Genomic DNA, 26,383 nt, shown 5'->3' on the forward strand with positions numbered 1-26,383 from the left:
GTCTTTGGAGGAACATAAGCAACATCTCCAAGTGATTTTTTAAGCATTGAGGGAGAACAAGCTTTTTCTCAACCAAAAGAAAAGTGAATTTTTCCTTCAAGAGATTCAATATCTAGGTCATATTTTCTCTCAAGATGGTATCCATATGGATCCATCAAAGTTAGAGGTAATAAAAGGATGGCCTAATTCAAGGAATCTACATGAGATAAGAAGCTTTATTGGTATGTGCGCATATTATAGATGCTTCATAGCAAAATTCTCTCAAATAGAAGGACCACTACATGACTTAACTAAGAAGAACGTTAAGTATGTATGGACGGCTAAGGAGCAAAATGATTTTGATAAGCTCAAGGAGAAGCTTACCTCCTAGCCAGTCATGCTTCCAGATCTCTCAAAGTCATTTTAGGTACAATGTGATGCTTGTGGTGATTGTCTTGGAGCATTTTGCTTCAAGAAGGGCATGCCATAGCATATGAGAGCCAAAGGCTCAATACAAATGAGCGAGTCTTAGGCATTTATGAGAAAGAGCTTTTAGCTGTTCTACATGCCCTAGACACATGGAAGCACTACCTATTGGGGACTCCATTTATTCTACGAACCGACCTCCAAAGTCTCAAGTATTTCATGACGCAAACCAAGATTTTCGACAAACAAATGAGGTGGAAAATTTTTCTTTCGCAATTTAATTTCCATATTGCTGACATTTTTGGTAAGCACAATCAAGTGGCTGATGCACTTTCATGATAGATGAGTATGCTACTAACCCTAAATTTAGAGACATAATGTCAACCCTTGCTTTGGGGAAGAAAGAGGAACCATTCACCTTGCAGGATGGTTATCTTCTCCATGGAAATAGGCTATGTGTTACCCATTTCCTTCGTGAGAAAGTTATGTATCAATCCCATGCTCCTCCCTATGCGGGGCATAGAGGTATTCAACCTACTCTTCAAGGAGTAGAGACATATTTCTATTGGCCTACCATGAAAGTGGACATACAAGAGTATGTTTCAAAATGTGTAGTATGCCAAAAGACCAAGTATGATAGAGGGAAGCAACCTGGATTACTCCAGCCATTGCCTATCCCAAATTCACCATGGGAGAGTATATCCATGGATTTCATCTTTGGATTACCCAAGTCTATCCATGGGAATACGGGAATATGGGCAATAGTCCCAGGTTTAGCAAGCAAGCACACTTTATTCTTGTCAAAAAGACTATTAAGGCACACCAAATGGCAACTCTCTTCATATCACAGATTTTCAAACACCATGGATTACCAACATCCATCGGGTCAGATAGAGATCCTAGAATGACCAATAATTTCTGGAAAGGTCTCTTTGAAAATCTAGGAACAAGAATGAATTTCTCTTCGGCCTATCACCAACAAACATGGCCAAAGTGAGATAGTCAATCTTACAATACTCAATCTACTCAAGACTTATGTTACCAAAGTAGATCAACGGTCACAATGGAAAAAGTAATTACCTCTTGTATAGTATGCCTACAATAATATTGTACATACTTCTACGAGAAAAGCACTTTTTGAGATCATTGAGGAAAGACCTAAAAGTCCCTTGCTACTCAAAGTACATGGGAAGATCTTCGCCACCGATGAGTTGACCTAAAAAAATCTTTTCAAAAGATTAAGGAGGCTATAACTATATCTCAGCAAAGGCAAAAAGTTGCTGCTGATAAGTGCAGAAGGACCTTAACATTCAAAGAAAATGATTGGGTCTTGCTTAAGTTTCTTAAGGCTCAATTGAGGCAAACCACAGGCAAAAATATTTACGGGCCATCAAAAGTATTATGCTAAGCTAGCAAAAAGATACTATGGTCCTTTCCAATTTTTGAAACCTATCAATGAGATGGACTACCAACTCAAGTTGCCCAACCATTGGCTCATACACAATGCTTTTCATGTGAGCCTACTCAAGCCCTACAAAGGAGAGCCACCAAGTGAACCAATTATTGAAGACCCTCCCGAAGTTGAAGACCAAGAAGAGGTGCTACAACCCGAAGCTATCCTTCGGCATGAAGACAAGGTACTACAACATGGTAAGATTATCCGACGGTATTTTATTAAGTTCAAAAACTATCTTTCTGAAGATGTTAGATGGATGCGAGGAATACAGCTCAGGATAGTATGAACCTTGTCCATGCTTACAATGTTACATTAGAGTAAGCAAATGTACAAATTTCTTTTAAATGACCCATGTTTTTGTCTTATAAGACTAGTTCTCTTTTTAATTGTGCACAAATTTAAATAGTATGCATGCTTAGCATCATGTTTGTGATGATGACGTCTCTCAAACACCAAGTATAATTTGTCACTCTACTTTGGGAGAATGAAATGGACTAAAGAGCAGACATGCTTGCGGTAGCTGTCTCTCCCAAGCACCAAATGGATTAGTCATCCATGTTGGAAAGATGTCGTAGGGTAAAAATGGATCCTTTGGGTTGGCTTTATCTCTTCCACCTCATAGTCGAGCACGACTATGATTTCAAGAGAGAGGTGATGTCATAAAATCTAATATCTAACCAACCCAAATGATTTTCTCATATTAAAATGATCATTTAATGTGGGAGAATAATTGGGAACAAGGGTTAAGATATAGACATGTCCTTATAGATCTATCTCAACACGGGGCCAATGGTAAAGGGGCCCAAATGAGAGATGGTTTATCGAAGAGCAAGGCTAACCAATGGAGCATAAGACCTTAGGGTTAGCTTCATTGAAGACCTCCAATAATGAGTGTAAAAGTCCTTTGACCTTAGGTAAGCTAGGGTTGAGCTTGAGGTGGGAACCCGGCCCAAGCTTAAGGTGCTTGAGGTGCTTGTCGTGCTTGATGACTAAGGTGCTTGAGGTGCCTGATGAATGAGGTGTTTGAGATGCTTGAGGTGCTTGATGATTGAGATGCTTGAGGTGCTTGTCATGCTTGAGATCCTAGGGCTGTACTTGAGGTGAGAACCCAACCCAAGCTTGAAGTGCTTAAGGGCCAAGCTTGTGGTGGGAATTGGGCCTAAGCTTGAGGGGCTTGAGGTGCCAAAATGTCAAGATCCAATCCATACAAGGAGGGGGGCGAGCCCTACATGAGGGGGGATGAGAGAGAACACACACACACACACACACTCAACGAGGCATGCATAGCACAAAGAAAGCAAAAGGGACACTTGTCAAGTTCCTTGTCATGTTGCCCTCATGGTGTGCCTGAAGCCTTTGGTTGGCCACCCAAGGGGTCCAATGATAATTTAGGAGATTTAGTTAATTGTCTTTGCATTTATCAAGTCCTCTCTCTCAAAGGGGAAAGGGGGACACTTGTCCCAAGGCTACCCTTGTTTCTTGTAATGCCTTTGCTTGTGATTGGCTAGGGGGTCCAATGAGCTTCAAGCATGAGTTACAAGGGGGGGTCGACCAAAGCAAGCAAGGGGGTTGCTTAGGGGGTATACTCTCCCACACACTCTCTCATTGTGCATTGAGCAAAGTGCAAGAGCTCCCTCTCCTTCTCCAAGCAAGTAGAGGTTGAGAGCCTACACCAACACTCTTGGCTATGCAATGCATATCCAACCAATAGCCATTCTTCAATGTTTAAGCTTGCCGTCTTCTCCATCTTCATTACTATGCTATTATGTATGCTAGCAAGAAGAGTTATGATAAGTGAGGAAATAATTCTTTCTCCTATGAAATGTTTCTTCTTCCTCTTCCCTACCCTCATTCTCTGCTAGCTCTCTCCACCTTCGAAGGTATTTGACGTCTTGGGACTGAGGCTTGGGATAGTTAAAGCTTTCCTCAAAGTTTATGTTATGCTTGTGATGCATGAAGCTTTCTATCTTCATTGCATCACCTACGTCACAAGGAACACAACGATTGTATTGTAACAAGTCTCTCTTAATGGGAGAAATCATAATACAAATGCCTGTTGGAAGGGGGATCGGCTCCACATAAATCCGGTCCTCAATCGTTGTCACGTTCTCTAAATTCTCTCTATTGCAAAATTATTGTTCATGCCAAGTTAACTATTTGCTATGTTTATGTTGCTACCATCAATTATGTTCACCCGCTATGCTCTCAAAGTAATTTCTCAAAGGTACTCTCATTAATTTCCGCTACTCTCAAGTTAATAGGCCAATTCCATTACAAGAGCTGCTCGAATTGCTCTCAAGGCCTAGTTTGCTTGGCATGCACGAGCCTGGCTTCGGATGTGCTTTTGACCTTGCAAAAGCTCTTCAATTTCCCCATATTTTCGGCTCAAACCTGCTGCTAAGGTGCTGTCGACCAAGCTTGGGTTGAAGCACTTGCTTTGGCCCAATTTTTTGCCTCTGTTGCACCCGATTTCTTTGATTCAAGCTTTGGAGCCTCTCGACTTTCAGTTTCCTTGCACAAATGGATTCATTACACATGCTGGTTCTAAGGTCAAGACCTTGCTAAGCTCCTCGATTCCTTGCAGAGCTCCATTTCCATGTCTCGTCTGGGGTCGGTACGCACGAGGGTAGGGGAGCGGAGATGCCGGGACTGCCTGAGCTCTGATACCAATTGATGTCATCACACAATTGAGATATCTTATGGCTACCATTCATGCCATTATTGTAGTGGCTACATCATAGGGTTTGGTTTTGCATCAAATGGATGTGACAAATACGTCCTTGCATAGTGACTTGCCAACGAGGTGTTTATGGTACAACCATTGGATTATGAGAAACAATTTAGATTTCATGTCATCACACAATTGAGATCTCTTATGGCTACCATTCATGCCATTATTGTAGTGGCTACATCAAAGGGTTTGGTTTTGCAGCAAATGGATGTGACAAATACGTCCTTGCATAGTGACTTGCCAACAAGGTGTTTATGGTACAACCATTGGATTATGAGAAATCGAGTCATCCCAAAAACAGATGTAAGCTAAAAAAAGTACTTTATGCGCTAAGCAAGAACCTAAATCTTGGCATGAATGATTGCAGGACATTTGGTTACCATTGTTTTTTGTATGGTTGATGCGATTCACTCTTTGTATGTGTGGGAGGATGAGGGTTTTTTTGTGATTGTAAGCATCTATGTAAATGTATTGATTGCTGGAGGCAATCATGAGCCTAAATTTGAGCATGCAAAGATCCTCTCAAAGTACAAATTCGCATGGAAATTTAGGCAAGCTATGATGCTTTGAGGTACAAACTTTTGTTGGATCCAAACACGGCATAGAGTCAGATTATGCAACTTCCTAGGAAGCCGTGTTTGGATGCAATGAGGCACACATTGAGCTATGCTAGTGATACCTTGGCTTATACAATATTTGATAATGCTAGCATGGAGTTGTAGCTATATGGTTACATATATGCAATTTGGGTAGGTAGTCCTATACTTACAGCTTTATATTTTCACTTAAGAGAGTTGTTATCACATGGGGAAACAAGAAGCAGTTGCTTTGCTGAGTATAGATGCTTAGTAAAGGGGTCCTACAATGGTGGCATGTGAGGTGTCATTGCTATATATGTGACTTGGAGATTTGGGCATACATGCATAGAGGCTAGTTTTCATTTAATCTGACAACCTTAGCAACATGTACTTTGCGTGGAACCACATGAGGACATTGAGGTGCGCTAACATTTCATTAGGGATAAGATTTTGGATGGTGACATTGCCTTTATATACATGGGGGATGGATGAGCAGATTGTAGATATTTTCATGGAAGTCATGGAACTAAGGAAGCTGAGGCAGTTTTGAGCGATGCTTGGAGTAGGAGAGATGGCGTTGAGCTTGAGGGGGAGTGTTAAGAAGTAAAGCTCAATGCATGGTTTACCTAGACGATTTCTTGCCTAAATTATCATTGTCGTTGGGTAGCAGACTCGGACGTGAGGATCATCACTAATGATACTCCGTTTGTACATTACTAACATGGTCTACCTGCTGAAATTGATGGCCAATTATCTTGCTAGCTCACTTACTAGTGGTTTCATATTGACTGTTGTACATAGTTATCTCATTATGTCTTACTCCCCTAATTATGTTTTCAGTATATCTTTTTTTTGTTAAATGTATCAAAGAAGAGGAAGCAACTTTCAACCTGTGTCTCCATTGTGTGCACTCTTGGTTGTGTGTGTGTGTGTGTGTGTGCACGCACACACACTCATTCTTGGAAGAGCTCAAGCTCTGTCTTTCTCTATCTCTTTACATTGGAATCAAGCAATGCCTACTCCCTTTACTGATGTAAATCTCACACAAGAAATCTTAGGTACAATTATAAGTTTGTGCTATGTTGAAGCCTTGAATAAAGCTAGAATATTTGCTTTAAGAAGCCCTTCCCCTTTAGACAATATGCATGAAAGAAACCACCACATGTTACCGAGCCTTGACAGTGTGTGGGATTCTAATGTCTCATTTCATGGGAACAAGAGTTTATCGAGGGCACTAATAGCACCAATTTAGAGAGAGAGAGAGAGAGAGAGAGAGAGAGAGAGAGAGAGAGAGAGAGCTCCTATCTACTTAGGTTAGCGATCTTAGTGAGAACCTATTTAAGATCGTCACAGCCTGCGAGGTCATGCGGTGGTATATTTTGTTTGATGATTTAAAGATTGTGTGATGTCCACCTTCTAAAAACTTGTGTAACTAAAAAAAAAGGTATCTCATAAGAGATCCTAAAAAAAAATGTTGTTAGATTGTGTCTTTGTAAAGAGGTTAGTGTTAGTGGGAAACAAAGCATATCAAATAAGCCTTTAACCGAACAACCTCGCACTAAACCCAATGTGTCACAAGTTATGGACATGCATCCTATGTGTGAACCTTGACAAGCTTGACATGCTTGTCCTCAAGCACTCTAAAAATGGTGTGATGCTTCATATTAATGTGCTTTGTCTTCGCATAAAACACTAGATTTTGTCAATGTAATACTAGAACATTTGCATGTAATGCCTGAATCTCCCATTAAATTTGTAAGCCATATAGCTTCCTTGATGGCCTCTCATGCAAAAATCTACTTTGATTTCATTGTAGATTAAGGCATGCAATCTTTAATCTTGCAAACAAGATTGCAATGAAACTACACCTCTAATCAATGTAAACAAATAGCATTCTTTTTTCCACATTTATAATCTAAGTCTTTATAGCTCAATACACATGGATATTTGCCTTCCCAAAAAAAAGATTAACTCCTTTGTTCCCTTCAAAAATCTCATTGTGAGTGTCACTACCTCCAAAGTTTAAAACCATCTGCAATCAAATAAGAATGTGTTTTTCCATACCAAGCATTAGGAGGTTGCTTCCACCCATACAAGAAGTCAACTCACCTTTTTTTCTATCCTTTTTAAACAAAACCACATGGCTACTCTACATATACTTCCTCGTGTAAATTACCATTCAAGTCTAGCCTTAAAGTAATCAGTACTAGAACAAGCTTATGTTTCAACCTAAAAACCACTAAGCTCTAGTGGCCTTTCTGTGTGCTAGCCAAAGCAACTTAAGTTATTGCCATCATCTAAGACCAAAGAGCATCCTACAACACCAAGTCAGGAATACGTGAACCTTTTCTTTTGAAATCAAATTTTGACTCCATGGCCTTGTTGAACAAGCCAAGGAGATGAACCTCGTTAAAAAATTTGAGTCAAACAAAGAGGTGTGCTAAGAACCTTAAAAAGCATGACCAAGCAAAATTGCAATTAACTTGCTACCACATAATCTCGTTTATTTTCAACCCTATCTTCATTAATTACATATTGTACATCTGAATAAGTAATGGACTAATATGCAACATCTTTTGAAACCTACATATGTTGTACATGTGCCTCAAGACTTACTTTTACAATTAAATAGAGGCAACAATGTGTCATAAACATTTTGTGAGCTAACTTATGTCTCCTTAATCTTCTAACAAAGACTAAACCACATCTTCCAGTAAACTACCTCTTGACCAATAAAGATATGCTTGGCTTGAAAATAATAACATGTAACTTTTCTTTCTTAATTATGACAAAAAGGAGGACATTTTGTAGCCTTATCATCCATTTTTTTGTGTTGTTGCTCAAGCAATGCAACATAGGCCAAGCAACCAAAGACACATAAGAGACCAATAGATAGCATCTTGCCATTGAAAGCTTCAAACAGAGTGATGGCTTGCAATGCTCAAATGAGGAAACTTGTCTGGCACATACATAGCACACATGCCAATCTCAAGCCAAATCAGTTGTGGCAAGCCGCTTTTGACCTCACATTCTGCCATCTCCATAGGTGACTTGTTTTTCCTCTTAGCACACCATTTCGCTAAGGGGTATACAATATTGCACATTGGCATTTTATTTCATGATTCACCAGAATTGCATTGAACTCTTTAGATATATAGTTTCCAAAAGCATAAATTGCTTGAAGCAATGAAGCAGCTACATCATATTTCCAACAAACACATCATAAAAATTGCTTGAAGCAATGAAGCAGCTACATCATATTTCCAACAAACTATCCAAAATTCAAATGACCAAAACGTGCATGCAGTTGTGCATCCAAAATAGCCTTTTAATCAAAGACCACACTTTTTGAATCATCAACACATTTCTTGTGAGCTTGTACAAAACAAAGTGCTAAATTCCACAATTGTGTTGTCAAAGCTAAGATCATAAACAATATATTTGTCACACGACTACAAGAGCAAGCTTTTGGCTACAAATACAGGCAAAAGATTCTTCTCGATCCCCATGCTATATTAGGCATCAACATGTGTGAAAGAACTTTCACATGCTATAAATAAGTACAATCTTACCAAATCATTTACTAGATGAGAGGCATTGTTTGTACATGTGATAGTATCCCCGTTAGGGACAATCATGAGAAATGAAAAATCATGATGTGACATATTATGATGGTTTGCATTGTGATTAAAGTATCAAACATGATCCACATGCTATACAATACATGCATCATACAAAGTTTGCTCATTCTGACACTGTGCTCTAAAAGCCCGTTGTGCATCTTCCACAACATCCACAACGTTTTGCTCTAGCATTATGTTGAATTCATGATTTATTCCTCCTCTAACGCGTATAGCATGCTCGAGTTAAAAATCCTTCAACATCATTTTGTCTGCACTGTCGTCATCCTTTTCTTTCACATTGGCTTTCACCTTACTATTTGGCGTGTTACCTTCCACATCCACCTTGCCCTCTTTTGTGGATTGCTTGCTGCAAGCATTCTTGTGCGGCTTTGAGGAACTTGCCAACACATATAGCTTGATATTTGCTTGCCCTTCGGATGTGGCTTCTCCAACGGCCACAATGTTGGGCATATTTTGAACGAGGCAAGCCCATGGGAAGGCATTACAAATGGCATGGTAACCACAATTTTGGGAGAAAACTAATAATCAAATTGGTCTAAATGCATTTGCAAAAAGGTAGGTGTATATAAAAAAGGAATGTCAAGATTTGCACCTTCATCATAACACCACCTTGTTGCTTATCAAGGGCAAGACCTTTGTGTACATCAACATCTTCTAGACACTAATGCATAGATGTGGAAAAGCAATCTAAAACACCAATGCATGCATCCTTCACTAAAAAGTTGTCACCTCATCACCTTCTACCCACAATCACATGAAGTATGCAAGTAACAAAAGTTTTGGATGTACATCGAGCTCATTTACATTAACATCAAGAACTTGCGAGGCAACATTCGCTCTGTTAGGTGCATAAAGCTATAAAAAACACATTTCAAGTCTTTGCCAAAGCTACCAATAGCTAGATAGGAAGAGTACTAAACACATCATTTCAAGTGTTTGCCTAAGCTACCAATAGTTAGATAGCAAGAGTACTGCATTTAAATCAACTATATTTATTCAGTTGTGCTTCCAAGTGTCTATATTACTTTCAAAATGTATGTGCTTGGGACATGCATATCTTTGTGCTTGTGTGCAAACGCATGCATGAGAGACAAAAGATTCAAAAAACTTGATAGGTGCTTGTTCATTGTTATTCACCATCAAGAGGCAAACTATTGATGCAAGTGAGTATTTGGCACAAACAAAGTTTGTGTGTGCGTGTGTGTGTGTGTGTGTGTGTGTGTGAGAGAGAGAGAGAGAGAGAGAGAGAGAGAGAGAGAGAGAGAAGCTCACCTCTCATTCTTGATGAAGAATTGTCCCTCCTAAATTTGTCACGCTGGAGGAGAAGGCGAGAAGGAAATGACGTGTTGGAGCTTGGAAGGTGGGTAAAGGTATAGGGAGAAATCATTATAGAGAGGTTGAGCCAAAATTTGGCTGGTTTTGAGCATTTCTGAAGTTGGTTGATATGTTTTGTGCAACCAAGGAAATTGGGGATAGAATGGTTGTCATTGCATAATCAATCTCTAATTGCACTAACTTTTTTGGTTGCATGTGAGATGGGACCGGTACTGTTCAAATCTTTTGCCGACTTGCTCTCTCTCAAAGGCGATTTAGGCCCAAGGGTTTTGAACATGTGTATGGTGCATGAGTAATAGGCCGGCTTGAAACACTAGTATGTGAGAAGGAGATGTGTGAAGAAAATGGGAGGGGAGTGGGGCATGGCTAGGCTTCTCTTGGAATAGTGCTCGTGGGTGTTGGCACCGTGGGGATGTCTTCCAGGTTGGCAAGAGAAGGGGGGGTGCTTATTATGTGTTGTGTGTGTGCCTATGTAACCACCCCTCTATGGGGACCTTGGCATTGCCTTTATGCTAACTTTTTCAGATACTTTTTTTTCTGTCGGACACTCTCCAATCGGCCTCCTCTCTTCTGTTGTGCCTGTCTCCCTTCTCTTTGATTTTCAAATCTGTCTGTATCGATCGCTCTACCTCCCATTTCCTTCCTCGCCCATTTTCTTGTTGATAGACTCCAATCTCCACAGCCAGAACCCTGCTGTACCATAGACCTCCCCCTTTCACATTTCCCGCGATTTTGTTTTGCGCCTCATTGGAGAGAGTTTTCTGCTTCGAAGGGACTTGAATCTCTTCAGGTGGAGCTCGCATTTCCTCCTCTTCTTGGTGTGGCTTTAGCCGCCTTTTGAGCTTCATCAGGCGGCGATCGAGCCTTCTCAATTTACGTTGCTTGAAAGCAATCTTCACGTTCAGAGCTGGTTTGAAGATCAACAGTGAGACATGGAATGAGCTAGCTCGATCGCTCGTTTTTCTGCAGCAGATCCAGGTTAGCTTGATTTTTGCTCGGAGCTCCTTATCTTCCGCCATAGCTAATCTTATTTCTTTTTTGAGACGCTTTCGTGAACTCTGGTGGCATTTTATCTCAGTTTTCACAGTGGAAGTGCAAATTGAGTAATTTTTCAAGATCACGTTCCAATTACTGCATATTCCGTGTTTAGGGGCTCAGATCGTAGAAGCGCTTCAGTTTGAAAGGTTGTTGGTGTTCACCGATTTAAAATCTACAGATTGTTTCGGGAACCTTTTTGAGTAGCGATGGCTAAGCTAAACTTGGTGCTAGCCACTTTTGAGTGAACGGAGCTGTTTCCGAGCATGACGCTTCAGCTGTGTAATTTACCTCCAACCCATGTGACTCGTTTTCAATCAAGCTTAAAGAGCTTGGCTTTAAGTTGATGCTTGCTCACTTGCAGTCTTGGTGATTTATTTGTGTGTATATATCGTGATTCTGTAAATTGCTAACAAACAAGGTCGGACTATAGTGAGGAGGCTCGAGGGGGTTCTCTAAAGTGAGGCAGCATGCCTCCTTCAAAACCAAGTCGTTAGGGAAACCTGTTTTTTTTTTTCTTTTTTTTTTTGGGGTGGGGGGTGGTTTGGGTGTGTGTGTGTGTGTGTGTTTGCAAGAGTTGCAAGTGTCAGGGCGTATCAGCCAAATTATTATCCTTGCCCGCATTCTTGTATATGTATCCCATGATCAATATGCTTCTTGTTCTTGTTAGAGTTTTGAGAGTAATCTCCCAGGCATGACTGGGAGATAGGGAGTGAGTGCTTCTTTGTGGTTGTGGCTTGCCCATTTGAGGCTAGTCTCTCATCAGCTGATCATGGGCTTGTGCCTATATTTTTTCCGCCTTTTTATGGTCAGTTGTTAGTAGTTTATCTTAGTGGCACATATTTTTATGGTTTGTATCTACGCACTCTTGATCAGACTTTCCTCTCTCTCTCTCTCTCTCTCTCTCTCTCTCTCTCTCTCTCTCTCTCTGTCTTTTCGGTTTTTACTCCTCTCTTGTTTTCCTCTTGAGCATCCTTCATCCACCTTCCACTACACTTTCTGACATGGTATTAGATCTCAAGGCTCTTGTACGAATTAGGATCATGCCCATTGCAAACGTGAATAATAAAATGTTCTGTTGGAGGGCAGCATTTTCAGCGTTGAGGGGGTCTCTTGAATCTTCTTCCTTTTCTTTTCCGAGGAGGATCATTCATGTTTTGTGAAGCATCAATAGAGGCTCCCATGTCTTGTTTCTACATGATGAGGAGGCCTTGTATTTGCGTTTTAAGCCTTGGAGAGGTGTGTGGTTGCACCTTTACACGTCTTGGGCTCTAGGGTTTTGCTTATGATTATTGGCAGCCCCTTGCATGCGTGTTGACAAGAAAATAATTAAATGGGGTATCTGCATAGCTAAATCTCCTTGCAGTATGGAAACTCCACTCTTTAACTCAATAAAACCTTATAAGTTTAAAACAATGCTTTTCACAACACTTCCCAGGCGTCCCTAGATGCAACCACATGCACGAATGCAATGAACATAGATTCCTTGTGGGAAAGAGTCTACTCTTTCCGGAAAACTCGTTAAAATATTCCGCTTTTTAAGAAAAGCTTCTCAGAACCCATCTTTATTCTTGTGCTTGCTTTTTCCTTGTGCACAATTCTAACACAGTTCGGAATTTCCTCTTGACTATGGATATCCCCTTTCCGATGCACCCGTCACCCACCTTGTGATGCATTAGGAATACCCATCACCTAGTCCTTTCCTACCGAACTTACGGTACAATCTCATTCGCGATGCTCTATGTCACCCATCCTATGACGCATCAGAGATGTCCGTTCCCGGATGGTCGGATACTTCTTCCCGATGCTCCTTGTCACCCATCCGATGTGACGCATCAGAAGTACGCGTTCCTGGTGGCCTTACAGATATTCCCTTTCACAATGCTCCTGTCATTACTCTGTATGACTCACTAGGAATAGTCTGTACTCGGATGTCTCCAGTGAGAAAAACCCTCTCACTTAAAATTCCAAAAATTCATTTGAAATTATTTTTCCTGGTGTTCCAAGCGAGAAAACCCTCTCACTTCTAAATCCAATAATTCATTTAGAATTATTTTTTTTGTCAGATAAAGCCAATTTAGCAACACACCACATTTACTTTTCTGAAAGCTGCTTTTGTGACAAGAAGTAGCGTAAACTCTGACGATTAGTAAGATCGTGAAATCGACTCTGAGTAGGTAATGTCGCCACTGAGTCAGAGCATGGATCACCGCCAATAGCTCTTTCTCATAAATCTGTGCTGTCAATTATGGTCTTGAAAACAATCTGCTTTCATAAGCAATCACATGGCTTTCTTGCATTAAGACCGCTCCCAGACTACGACCACAAGCATCACAATAAACTTCGAATGGCTTTTGCAAGTCTGGCAAAGCCAACACTGGTCCCGTAGTCAGTTTTTCCTTACGTGTCTGAAAGGCAGTCACCTCTGGCGGTCCCCATGCCTCTGTCGAACCGCCTTTAGTAAGAACACAAGCCCAAGAAGCTTCTAACTTCATGAATATACTTCAAGTCTGGCCAATTGCGGATAGTTTCAATCTTGGACAGGTCCATCTGTACTACTGCGATGTGTCCCAGAAAGTGTATCTTCGGCAATAAAAATTCACTCTTTTTGGCATTGATAACTAATCTGTGATCACGCAATGCTTGCAAGACCTGTAGCAGATGGTGTCGATGTTCTACTCCATCCTTGGAGAAAATCATAATATTATCAAAGAAAGTGCCCACAAAAGATCGATGCTCTTGGAAATTCTATTCATTATTCGGTTGAAAGTCGCTGGAGCATTGGTAGGTCCAAAGGCATCACCAAAAATTCATATAAACCAAAGCTTGTCCGGAAGGTTGTCTTGTAGACATCTCTTGGAGGGATTCTCATATGATGTTATTTGCTTTTCAAATCAATCTTGTTGAAACAAGAGAATCCTTGAAGTCGGTCAAGAATATCATCGATCCTTGGAATCGAAAATTTGTTCTTGATAGTGATTTTATTGAGAGCTCTATAATCAATGCACATTCTCCAAGATCCGTCTTTCTTTAATACTAACAAAACTGGGGAGCAGTAGGGTGAAGTACTCGGCTGGATAAGACCCTTTTCAAGAAGATCTTTCACTTGGTTCATGATTTCTTCATTGTGGGCTCGGCTAACACTGTAAGGTGGCCGGTTTGGTGGTGTGCTTCCAAGAATTAGATCGATAGTATGATCCTCAGGACGAGATGGGGTAACTGGCCTGGCAGGCCTTAAGAGAAACAATCAGTATGCGTGTGGAGAAAATCTTGGCGTTCTTTGTCTAGTTCAGACATGTTTGTGCGATGTTCATCATCCAACTCTTTCTAATAGATTGAGTAAACAAACATACTGGATTTCATTAATTTTGAAATGGCCGAAGCCGATACAATAGGGACGGACTCGCCCTTCAATTTTACATCTAGTACAATTTTTCTGCCCTTTTCATTTGTTAAAGTCGCTTTCTTGGCCCGATAGTCGATCACGGCGTTGTTCTTATGGTACCAAGGGACTCCTAGGAGGACGTCATACCCTTCCAAATGCATGATGTAAAAGTCCTCGTGCCCTAAATACCCCTGACAATGCAAACGAAGTTTGCCAATGACAAGCGTAATGGCTACATCTCGTCCGGGCGCCGCTAGAACTGCCTCTGCTAGTGGCCCCATCCTGTCGCGCGTAATCTCGAGCCCCGCCGCCAATTCAGGTGAAATGAAGTTGGCTTTGGCTCCTCCATTGAAAAAGATAAGGGCTTCCTGATCTTTTACTTTGTCCCAAGCTCGGCAAAGTTTTGTACTTTCATCTATCTGGCGTGGGTCGGTTTCCATGCAATCCGGTACCAGTCCTGCGTTCATCTTGCCTTTTCTGCCACGTTCCCTTGCTGCTCTAGAACTCTCTGGCGTGTCTTCAGTTTGTCCTTGCTGTGCCTTTTTGGGGCACTTTGCGGAGATGTGTCCTTGTTCCTTGCAACCAAAACACTTCTCCTCTTTGAGATAGTTAGCCCTTTCTCTAAGAGTCAGTCGAGGTCGTGTAACTTTCTTTTCCTAGGGACTCTTTTTCTTTCTACTTTCATTGTTGGAGGTCTGTCTAGTCCTTTGAGTCAAGATTTCATCAGTGGGGTAGGTCAAATACCCTAAATGTATCAAGGATCCCCGTTTCGCATGACCCATTAATTCTTGAATAGAATCCGACTTTTGTTCAAGGCAGTAATCTCGGATCTCTATAGGGAGTTTGCAGCAAAACCGCTCAATCTGTTCCTTAAAGGTGACCTCCTTAAATGAAGAGGTCGGTAGAAAAGAGTCCCAACACCTCTTGCAATATGCGTCCAAAGAATCTCCCTTGGTCATCCAAAGATGGTTCCAAGCGGTTCTTACATCCCGTTCTTACTCCCGGATCAGCCAAGAAGAAATAAATAGCCGTTTGAATTTCAACCACTTGACTGGGGCTTCTTTCCTCAGAAGAAGAGTGGACCACCATGTTCGAGCATTTCCTTTTAGAAAAGATATAGCCCTCCTGATCTTGGAGTGCTCCAAGTTATGCACTCCACAGAAGGCTATGTCAAACTGCTGGATGAAGGCCAAAGCCCTCAGAGCATCTCGGAATCTAGAAAAGGATTCAAATTTTATTGATCGTCCACCCTCTTTGAATTCCTTTGTCTACTTGCTCTTATCTTCGAGGAAGTCGTAGTTGGCTCTGTAAAGTGCTTCTTCTTCGCATAAAACATGTGGTCGTCGGAGTCCGAACTGTCAGAGGATGACTCCTCCATAGAGCTATCAGAAACTGGTTGGAATCTGAGTTTCTTTGCCTTTTTCTTGTTCTTTCTGAAGCTTTGCTTTTTGCTTCGCTTCTTGCCCTTTCTGTCTTCCTCACTCGAGTCGGAAGAACTAGAAGAACTGTCAGAAGAAGAGGAAGAAGAACTGGCTAGTCCTTCAAAACGCACATGCTTCTTCTGCTTTCTTGCAGATGCAAAAGAAGATTGACGGCCCAAGTAACCGGGGTAGTCAGTCCCCTTCTTGCGCTTCTTCAATTGCTTTTTTGATTGATTCTTCGTGTCCAAAAGCTGATTGATGTGGGTCTGAACCACCTCTTGAAGTTCTTCTTCTGTAAACATCCACGGAGTAGGAGGTTTCTTGATTGCCGGTTTAATTGGTGGTTCGGTGGCTTTCTGCCATTGAGTATGCACTTCAGCCATGGACTGTTGAGTCAAAAATTTTGCAAACTAGGGCTCTTTAGCAAGTTAAAGCATCTGCTTTGTGCACTCATCAACCTGTTGTCGACATTGCATCTCTAGAAGTTCATACTGTGTAGGCTGAGATGGCCCGTATTCATCTTTTGTTAAGTCGTTTGAATCTTCTACGTTGCCTCCTCCCACCTATGCGGTTGCAGAAGAGGTCGAACAATTATTTTCGGAATCCACAAGTGTCGCAAGCAAAGGGATTAGATTTCCCGGTAGAAGGGAAATCGCCCGTGCTCTGATACCACTGTAACAAACTTGGACACCCCAAGTCAAGATTCTACCGCGACACAACAGAGATTCACTTCAAAACACTTCACAAATTTAAGAGAGTCGACACTGCCCGGCGTAGTTCCATGCCAAGAGAGATAGGCCCCAAAGACTAACGCCCCTTTCGGTATTTCTTTTATATTAATCTTTGAGCAAAGTACAACCGCCCGCGAGTGCTTGCTCTCAGATTCTGCGTCCAGATGATCTGCAGAGTGAGCTCCTTGGGTTCATTATAAAGGTTACAAGGGATGCTAAAAGCAGAGCCTCCAAAAGCATTAAACTCAAAAGCCTTGAGCTCCAAAATTAAAAATCTGCCAGTAAAAAGCACTCAGCGTAAGCTACGAAAATTTGTATAGTTAGCCATCGTAAAACGCGGAAAATCCGTACAGTTGTGCCACGTCAGCCTGCCAGCGTAAAAAGTGGGATTTTTGTACTGTGTGTCCGGGCACTGCCACATTATCAATTTGTCACACTCCCTATTACATGTCCTTGGGAGATACCAGGACTGACTGGACGAATCTCGAGAGATGCCATAACTTTAACACCCCCTTTGAGTTCTTGGAAAGGAAGACAACCCAAGGAAAGGAAGACAACGAAAGGAAGACAACCCAAGGAGCTGGAGCGAGCAATTTGCAATTGTAAAGTGAGGGCTTCGTAGTCGAGGATATCCGCAACAGAACTCTGAGGTTGAATAGTACCTGGCCAGTATACCATCCAACCACTACTCCCAAAAGACGTCTGGCAAGTAAAATGCGGTTCGTTGGAGAATAACCAAGCTCTAACAAGAATCTCCTCAGCTCAACCAGTATCTGTAGAAGGTATTGTTGCTGACTGCTCCAAGAGAAAGCATCGAAACTGAGGGTAAAGGCACAAACTACTAGTATCTCGACCATCTTGCCAGGATGGGTTGTCCCCCATGGGGCCCAGAATGGTCGTCGTGGATCGCAACTGAGGAGTGCCTATGCGGATAACGTTGCAGCATTCCTCTGCGGGGCCATACCGCGATACTACAATTGTCTGGCCCGCGAGGGTGTTTGAAGCTCGTAGGGCTTGTAGTCATTGCGTACGGTGCGGTCTCGCCTAACATGGTCCTGGGGCTTTCCGAGCGGGCCTTGGTGACCATGGTTGGCCGGATCGGGATGCCTCCTTTGAGCCAACGCCCACTTTGGGTATGGCAGTCCTACCGGACATCCGTTGGACGGGGCCTTTTTCTACTAGGCGAAAATCCCGGAGTACCTGGGCAAGATTCAGCATGGTCTATGAGTTACTTGGGTTTGTACCTCTCTCTTAGCCTTGGTCCTTAAGTGCATCACCGAATTCGTTTGGTGATATCCCGACATTACCTTAGGGTGGCGTGACTAACAAGCGAACATGGACCGACTAACATGGCATAAATAGATTTTTTACTCCCCCGAGGGGGAAACTTGCTTCCATTCCCCGTTGACATGCCACGATACGGCTTGGAGGTGCTTTTCCCCTTGTCGGCAAGTCGGCAAGATAACTTGTCTTTGACTCGTTTGCGTGCACGCGAATCAAAGGCAGTTTCTTACCGGCTTGTCGGCTCTAGCCCAAAAAAGTAAAAAGTTAAAAACTAGTATCTCGATCTGTAAGGTGCAGCGGAAGTGAATGTTGATCTTGCTCAAGATGAGTGCTTCGAACTGTGCTCAAGGGTTCCTTTTACTTGCGGAAGGGAGAGCCTTCCGTTCCTTTAGTGAGAGAGTGCAATGATCACAAACAAAGCGAATGCTACCGTGAATGAAGGTGTTGAGTCTGAGAGAAAGAGAGAGAGAAGAATACAACATCAGACGGTTCTCAAACCCTCCTCCAAGGGCCCCCCTCTCTATGGCGAGAGAGGTCTATGCTATAGATTGCACAAAGCTGGTACAATAGTCTAGATGCAATGGACTTGCTGACGATGTCGACAACAATGACGACGACGACTAGGAGGGGCTGAAAACTGAAAACGCTAGGATTGAACTGCTGAAATCTGCAAACTATTGACTTTCTGCTGATCTCTGACACTGTGTCGGTGAGGATGGCGATGACGACGACTTGACGACGATGCGCTGGAAACGCAGATGCTGAAAACTGAAAACAGCGGGCTGAAACTGTAAACGCTGGCTGACTCGACGGAACGGTGAGGATCTGCTCCGGGTAGGTGAGATCTGCGAGGCTAGGGGCTGAATCTGCTGTGGCTAAGTGCTGAAAACTGAAAACGCTGATGTGCTTGGCTGAGCTGGCATTGTGGAACTGCAAACGCTAGGCTTGATCTGCTACAAAAAAAACGCCAGAAAACGCTGGAGCTGATCTGCTACAGAAAACGCCAGAGGATCTTGTTGAATGAAAAAGCTAGGCTCTGTGCCGGTCTTGCTGAGAAGGTGCACTGCAAGTTGCTAGAACTTCTTCTGCATCTTCTGCTAAAACTGGGCGTCCCATATCTGCCTATATAGCTGAGGAAACATGGGTCGAGCAGTATCCTACAGCCCACGACCTCATGAAAATTGGTAATTAAATCAATAAAATGCCAAAATGCTTGTAAACTGTATTGTCTCAAAAGTGGCCGGGAAAATGAACCTTGTGCTTGAACAATGCATATGCTGGGTGGTACTGGGTGTGCAATCAGAGGATATGCAACTACTCTTTAAGTGCTTGGACATGCACGACCTGCTCACAGGCTTACAAAGGTGCCATAACACTTCCTAAGCTGACCTGAACCCTAGACCTGAAGTAGCTTGTCCACATGCACATAGGGTTAGATGTGCACATGACACGATCATTTCCCAACTCTCAAATTGTCCACCCTCAAGGAAAGAGTTGAAAATTTGCATCTTTGGTCACATGTCACATGCCAGAATCTCCAAGCTGCTTCAGGAAGTCCAAAGAATGCGGATCCAGGCTACTGAGAAATCAATTGTGCAATGACGAAGAACCAAAGAACTACACCAACCACCATATATCATGATGAACTGCAACTGTATCTAAAGGACTTCATTGGAATTGAGAGTGAAAATTGCTACCGATCTTCAATCGTTTGGAATACATCTCGAGAGTATATCACTCCACTCTCAGAGTGAATCGAGAACATACATCCAATAGAAAAGAACACATATCAATACTGAGACTGTAGCTAAGATGGCAAGATCAAGAGACCCTACACCCAAGCTCTGCAAGAGAAGAACAAGGTGCTGTGGAAAGCCACCAAATAGGCTGTCAATCTTGTCCGTTGCGCAATGCAACCACTAGAATTCAAAGAAAGTAGTTCCTGAAAGTGAGACTCCACATCTCCCTCTAAAGGGAGAACTCCTGGACCACGGATAACTACCACAACTCTCCAACAATCTCTACCTGTGCAATTGGATCACCCAAGAGAGGTGACCTCAAAAGAAAGTATACGTGTGGAACCTGGAACCAAATTTGGGAGAGTCGAAAAGAATATCTCGGCACTTTGAAAAATGCTCGAGATAGTTGTAACCGGGTCCTAGTCTAGGAAGGACCACTATCCACTTCTACCAAACTACATGTCAATCTAATGATAAGGGAAGTAGGTGTGTCTTGAATGGTACAATCTTTAGGGATCAATTTGGAAGACAAAACGCAAGAATTACTGCTTGGGTGCAATGGGAAGAGCAACCGTCACACTGCAAATCTGAAAGACCAAGTAACCACCAAAGTGGCTTACGAAAACATTACCCCCTATTGGTAGACATTTAAATGAATTCATTTCGTCCAAGATTCCTTGGAACCTTGAAGGTAGACAAGTCTCTAACTCACAGAGGATGGACTCTTATCTAGGCCTGCCTTCATGAACACTTACTTGTCCCACGGATTACGATGTGCTATTGGACGGATTCAGACATCATCACATGAGTTGGAGACTGAGACTGGTCGATATCGAGGCATTTTAGCTGAGGCCAAGGTGTGCCAGCTGTGTCAGAGAGAGCCAAAGACAAAGCTTCACTATATATGCCAATGTACAACATACTATTGGATACGTGGCCGCTTTCACTGCCTCTTTAGAGACGGTTTTGGCCTTCTATGTAGAGTATCATACCAGGATCAGAGATATCTTGACGTCTATCTATTGGAGATTCAACGATATCGAGCAAGGTTATTGAGAGAGAGAGTCTCACACACCGGGAGACACACCCAGAGATAGATCACAACGTTCTTCCATCGAGAGATTGAGCAGAGACGAGACAAGCCAGAGAGGAGGGATGCAGGGCACATCACTAACAAAGGCATATTGAGTGATCGAGTAGCAGAGCTGGGGAGATCTAGGAGGCCCAGGATGAGGGGATGCTCCCATGGAGGAGGTTGTGGCAGAGGATGAGATCTATATTGGTGAGACATGGGAGACGCCCTGTGCAGACTCTCACCATGGAGGACATCTACATGATCATGTAGCGACCGATGCGAGCCATCTCCGGATACTGATACCCATATCCATCATTTTGTATGTGTTCTTTGAGATACACTTCCTCTTTTTGTATATGTATCTCTCAGGCTCTTGATATGTGACAAATTGCCGACGTGTCGACCTACTAAAGAACGGAGCTACCGGCCGAGGGGCCTAAACCCTAAGAAGAACAAGCAACAGAGGAAGTGTCACAGAGTGATGACGTGGTTGCCCGAGTGCAAAAAAACCCTAACCCTAATTTCTGCCAGAAACCCTAATTGCTGAAACCCTAATTCTGGAAACCCTAACCCTAAAACCTGCAAACCCTAATTTCTGCCAGAAACCCTAATTGCTGCAAATCCTAATTCTGAAAACCCTAACCCTAAAACCTGCAAACCCTAATTTTTGCCAAAAACCCTAACCCTAACCCTAAGGCAACAGACAAATTCCGAAAATTGCGCTGACATGATGATGTGGCAGGTTGTACGGATTTCCGTAAATTACGCTGGCAGCTTTTGGCATTGCTTTTTGGACCATAAGCTTTTGAGTTTGAAAGTTTTTCATGTAAACTGCTTTTTGGACCAGAAGCTTTTGAGTTTTAAAGGCTTTTTACTATAACTGCTTTTCAGGCCAAGGGCCTTTAAATATGAGGCTAGGGCTCATTCTCTGGCATGCTTCTTGGAGAAGGTGCAGAGTTTGGAGTACCGGCTTGTACTTTGATGATGCAATATAAAGAAATACCGAAAGGGGCGCCAAGGTTTGGGGCCAATACTCTCTGGGGTGGAATTCCGCCACTCCGTGTCGCGTGTCATCTCTCTCTTTCAGTTCAGTTGTTATTGAAGTGCTAAAAGTCTGTTCAGTCTGTTCTTTTCTATTGGCACGTGGTGCCCGCATTTGTGACAGTGGTATTAGAGCATCAGGCGTGTGCTTTTCTAAAAGCATACCGGTCCTACAAAAGAGCAGACAGAGCTATTGGAATTTGATTCGAGGTATCTTCGCCCTCCAACCCGGACTTATTAGCCACCCCCACCCTTACTTCATCGCGCATCGGGCGCGCTCCCGTCTTCACCGCAGTGTCTTACAGGGCATAAGCCAATTAAGATCACTTGCAAGAGAAGGATCCAGATTTGTTTCAAGTCACTGTTTTTTTTCAGAAGCAGTGCCATGCAGATGTTGACGTCTACAGCTACCAAGCAGCATACTCCAAGTACTTGGCAAGCTTTCAAGAAATTTTTTGCCCGAAGTTATATGGTTTCGGACATCTTCCTTCGAAGTGCAACTTTTGGCAGAGTGGGGTATCTTGAAATGCTTGCCATGGAAACCCTAGCAGATTATAACTTGAAGTTTCTCGACATCTCCCAGTAGATGTCTCTTCACGAGCAGATGAACTTGGAGACCGAGTGCGATTGCTATCTTGGGACTACTATCGCCGCCAAAGAAACACTGTTTGTCCAAGAGCTGATGGACCATGCTGTGCTCGGCTATGACCTTATGGAATGAACCTAACCCTAATTTTTGGTGCACGTTTCAGGATGGAAAGTCAGTCGACTTTTCGAGCTCGATTGATGTCGAGATTGCTTTTTAAGTTTGAGTTCTGTTTGAGCTTGTTTGGTGATCTTGTTTGGAATTTTTTTGAAATGGATGGTATCTGTTTTGAACTTGTTTTGGTGCCGATTTGAATTGTTTGACTCTGGTTTGATACTGGTTTCAATGATTGGTGATTTTACTCCCGGGTGGAGAAGTGAGAAATACTGTTTTGGTATTGTTTGAACCTCGGAACGACGCAGGCCGATGCCTGGGGAGCGTTTCGTTGTATGTTTAAAAACCTCTGAACGACGCAGGCTGATGCCTGGGGAGCGTTTGGTTGTATGCTTGTAAAATAATTGTTGTTGTGACTCCCGGTCAGGACCTGGATGGTTATGCGGGAGGAGTATTAAGAAGTTTGAGCAGTGGTTACTCTCAGCACATCCAAACGACGCAAGCTGCGGTCTGGGGGGCGTTTGGTTGTAAAAGGCCTCTATATCTCCCGGCCCGGACCTTTTTAGGTTATGCGGGAGGAGTGATGAGGGAGTCATTGAATATCTCCCGGCCCGGACCTTGTTAGGTTATGCGGGAGGAGTGTTCATCGGCGGCTTTATGTTTCTATGTCTTGTACCATGCATATGTGAGCATTTGTGTTGCATTGTGATGTGCCAACCACTGAATATTCCTAATTGGATGAGATTGCCTGGGTATGTAATTTTAGTGCATCAAGACACCCGAGGAAGATCAGTATGGTCTGGGTGTGATGGCTAATTTTACTACGCCGGAATATCAAGAGTTCCGATCTGGACGAAAGGAGAAGCTAACTCCTTGATCAAAACAGCCGATAGGAGCAGCTAACTCCTTGATCAAAAGAGCAGAAAGGAGAAGCTAACTCCTTAATAAAAAGAGCAAATTGATTGTCCCTCGGAATGACCCTCGGAAATTTTTGAACTAACTTGAGTTGTTTTGCAGATATGCTGTAATCGCGGACGATTACTCTCTTTCAAGAAGGGGAGATGTGACAAATTGCTGACGTGTCGACCTACTAAAGAACGGAGCTACCGGCCGAGGGGCCTAAACCCTAAGAAGAACAAGCAACAGAGGAAGTGTCACAGAGTGATGACGTGGTTGCCCAAGTGCAAAAAAATCCTAACCCTAATTTCTGCCAGAAACCCTAATTGCTGAAACCCTAATTCTGGAAACCCTAACCCTAAAACCTGCAAACCCTAATTCCTGCCAGAAACCCTAATTGCTGCAAACCCTAATTCTGAAAACCCTAACCCTAAAACCTGCAAACCCTAATTTCTGCCAGAAACCCTAACCCTAACCCTAAGGCAGCAGACAAATTCCGAAAATTGCGCTGACATGATGATGTGGCATGCTGTACGGATTTCCGTAAATTACGCTGGCAGCTTTTGGCATTGCTTTTTGGACCATAAGCTTTTGAGTTTGAAAGTTTTTCATGTAAACTGCTTTTTGGACCAGAAGCTTTTGAGTTTTAAAGGCTTTTTACTATAACTGCTTTTCAGGCCAAGGGCCTTTAAATATGAGGCTAGGGCTCATTCTTTGGCATGCTTCCTGGAGAAGGTGCAGAGTTTGGAGTACCGGCTTGTACTTTGATGATGCAACACCCTACCCCACATTTGTGGCCCGGGTTCGATGGATCCGCCTACCGAAGGGGAAGGGCCGGGTGTACATAGCTACACCACCCCAAAAAAAAACGACGGCCACTTTCAAACGGAGAAACAGAGATACTGTACTATCACCAAGATCATTGCGAGTTGGGAAAACCTCCAGGATACATGATGAGCTATTGATGGAGAAGGTCCAGGTGATGCTCAAATCAGAGCTAAACTATATGAGGGATGACATCAGGAAGGAAATGCACGCGAACGCTGAGAGCTACAGGAACTCCATGTATGGAGACATGATGAGAGAACTAAGGAGAGAGATCCGGGGGGTACAGAATGAGGAAATTCAGATCGTGAAAACGGAATTACGAAACCTAATTAAGGCCGAAGTAAATGTAACAGAATGCGTTATGCAAAAGAAACTCGATGAGGCAGTAGCAAGTTTTGAAGCATAGAGAACAAATATGGAAAAGCACATGGGGAAAAAAGATGCAATAATCGAGGAGCTAAAAGGAGAACTTGCGGCTTGCAAATCTGCAACGAAGGAGAAGGGAGACGACCAACCTTCGGTGCTGAAGGAGCTCGAGGACATGAAGGATCAGATGAAAGCTCTACGCGAAGGAGATGAACAGAAATTGAAAACGGCATCTTCATGGGCGGAACGTCTTGTTAAGACACAAGAAAAGGTTGATGAAGCAGAGAAATGGATTGAGGATCCGAAGAAAGGGAAGGCCCAGATGCCCGAGACCACACCTACCTCCACCATTATTAATATGACCATTGAGGAAGAGCAGAAAAGGAAGAATTGGGCTCTGCATGTGCGGGTCACAGGAGCCAAAGACAAAGAGAATGTAGATGAAGAAGTGAGGGAACTGCTACAATGCATGGGCATCACAGAGCCTACTCACACAAGTGCATGGAGAGTGGGCAAGAAAGGAATCGATGAGAAGGGAAATGTAAAGGATAGGGCACTTATTCTCCGCTTCCCGAATACAGAAATAAGGAAAGAATTTCTAAAGAAGAGGCCAACTCTTAAGAAAACCGGTATTTTCCTGGGAGATGACCTTACATTGGCACAAGTGGCACACATGCAAGAGTTGATGCCAAAGATCAGGGCAGCAAGAGAAAAGGGGAAAATCGCCTTTTATAGTGGGTTAGGAGATCGGCACCTACATTTGCTTATGGCCAGGATACAGTAGCGTACACAGATGCATACACATACCTTGGTGTGGTATTTACAGGACCGAAGTTTACTCTTAAGAAAGCAGCGGATGCTAGATTGTCCAGAGCCTCTGCGGCCTTGGGAGGGTTGGAGAGGATGTGTTCACAAGTGCAGTTTCAAGAACCACGAACAAAACTTTGGCTCTTTGATACTGTGGTGGCTTCGGCTATGCTTTATGGGGTCTAGATTTGGGGACCATCTGTGGATCAGGATAATTGGAAGTCAGTGGAGAGACCTTTGGTATCTATGATTTCCGGAATGTTTAGAGCCAAGGCCTCCGTACCACACGCGATTACTCGAGCGGAACTAGCTGCCCCTCCGATAGAAATTGAAGCTCTTACCAGAGCAGTGTCCTTTATACATGGTTTGTGGGATACAAATAATTGCCGATATACTAGATTGGCCCTCGAATCCTCTCGACAGTTAGCAATGAAAGGAGATACATCATGCTGGTATGCGCAACTATCCTCGTGGTTTCAGAGACACGGGTTCAACATGGAAAGATTACCCCCCTTCCAATACTCTCTTGAGGCTCCCATCATTGGCAATCAAACGAACGGAGATTAATAAAATCATCCGCCAGGATCTTATACAGTTGGACACCAAGAGGACATGGGTAGACCCTACACAAGAATCGGGCACGAAGATGGCCGACTACAAAGAAAACTTCCTACAGCTATCTGAAGATGGTTTTGTGATTCGCCCGAGCTACATGGATACCCACCCGTCTCATGGTTTGAGATGTGCTATTGGTGAGATTCGTACATCCTCACACCAGCTGGAAATTGAATTTGGCAGATTTAGGGGAATCCCACCTGAGAGCAGAATTTGCAAGTTATGCGGAATGGAGCTGGAGACAGAATTACATTACATATGTCATTGCACCGTATACTATGAAATACGTGGGCGTTTCCATTGCCTATTT

General features: G+C 43.0%; 1 protein-coding gene across 1 annotated transcript in view; it reads left to right on the plus strand.

Moving 5' to 3' along the window:
• The first annotated feature begins 10,654 nt into the window (after positions 1-10,654).
• LOC147450639 (villin-2-like) overlaps positions 10,655-26,383 on the plus strand; it is a 55,798-nt gene continuing 40,069 nt past the window's right edge. The window contains exon 1 of the mRNA XM_086519784.1: positions 10,655-11,127. The gene's annotated coding sequence lies outside the window, so the exon portion shown is untranslated. The remainder of the gene's footprint in view (positions 11,128-26,383) is intronic.

The sequence above is a fragment of the Adiantum capillus-veneris genome, chromosome 9 (genome assembly GCF_014529385.1).
Source record: "Adiantum capillus-veneris isolate H3 chromosome 9, ASM1452938v2, whole genome shotgun sequence".
In the NCBI taxonomy this organism is placed as follows: Eukaryota; Viridiplantae; Streptophyta; class Polypodiopsida; order Polypodiales; family Pteridaceae; genus Adiantum; species Adiantum capillus-veneris.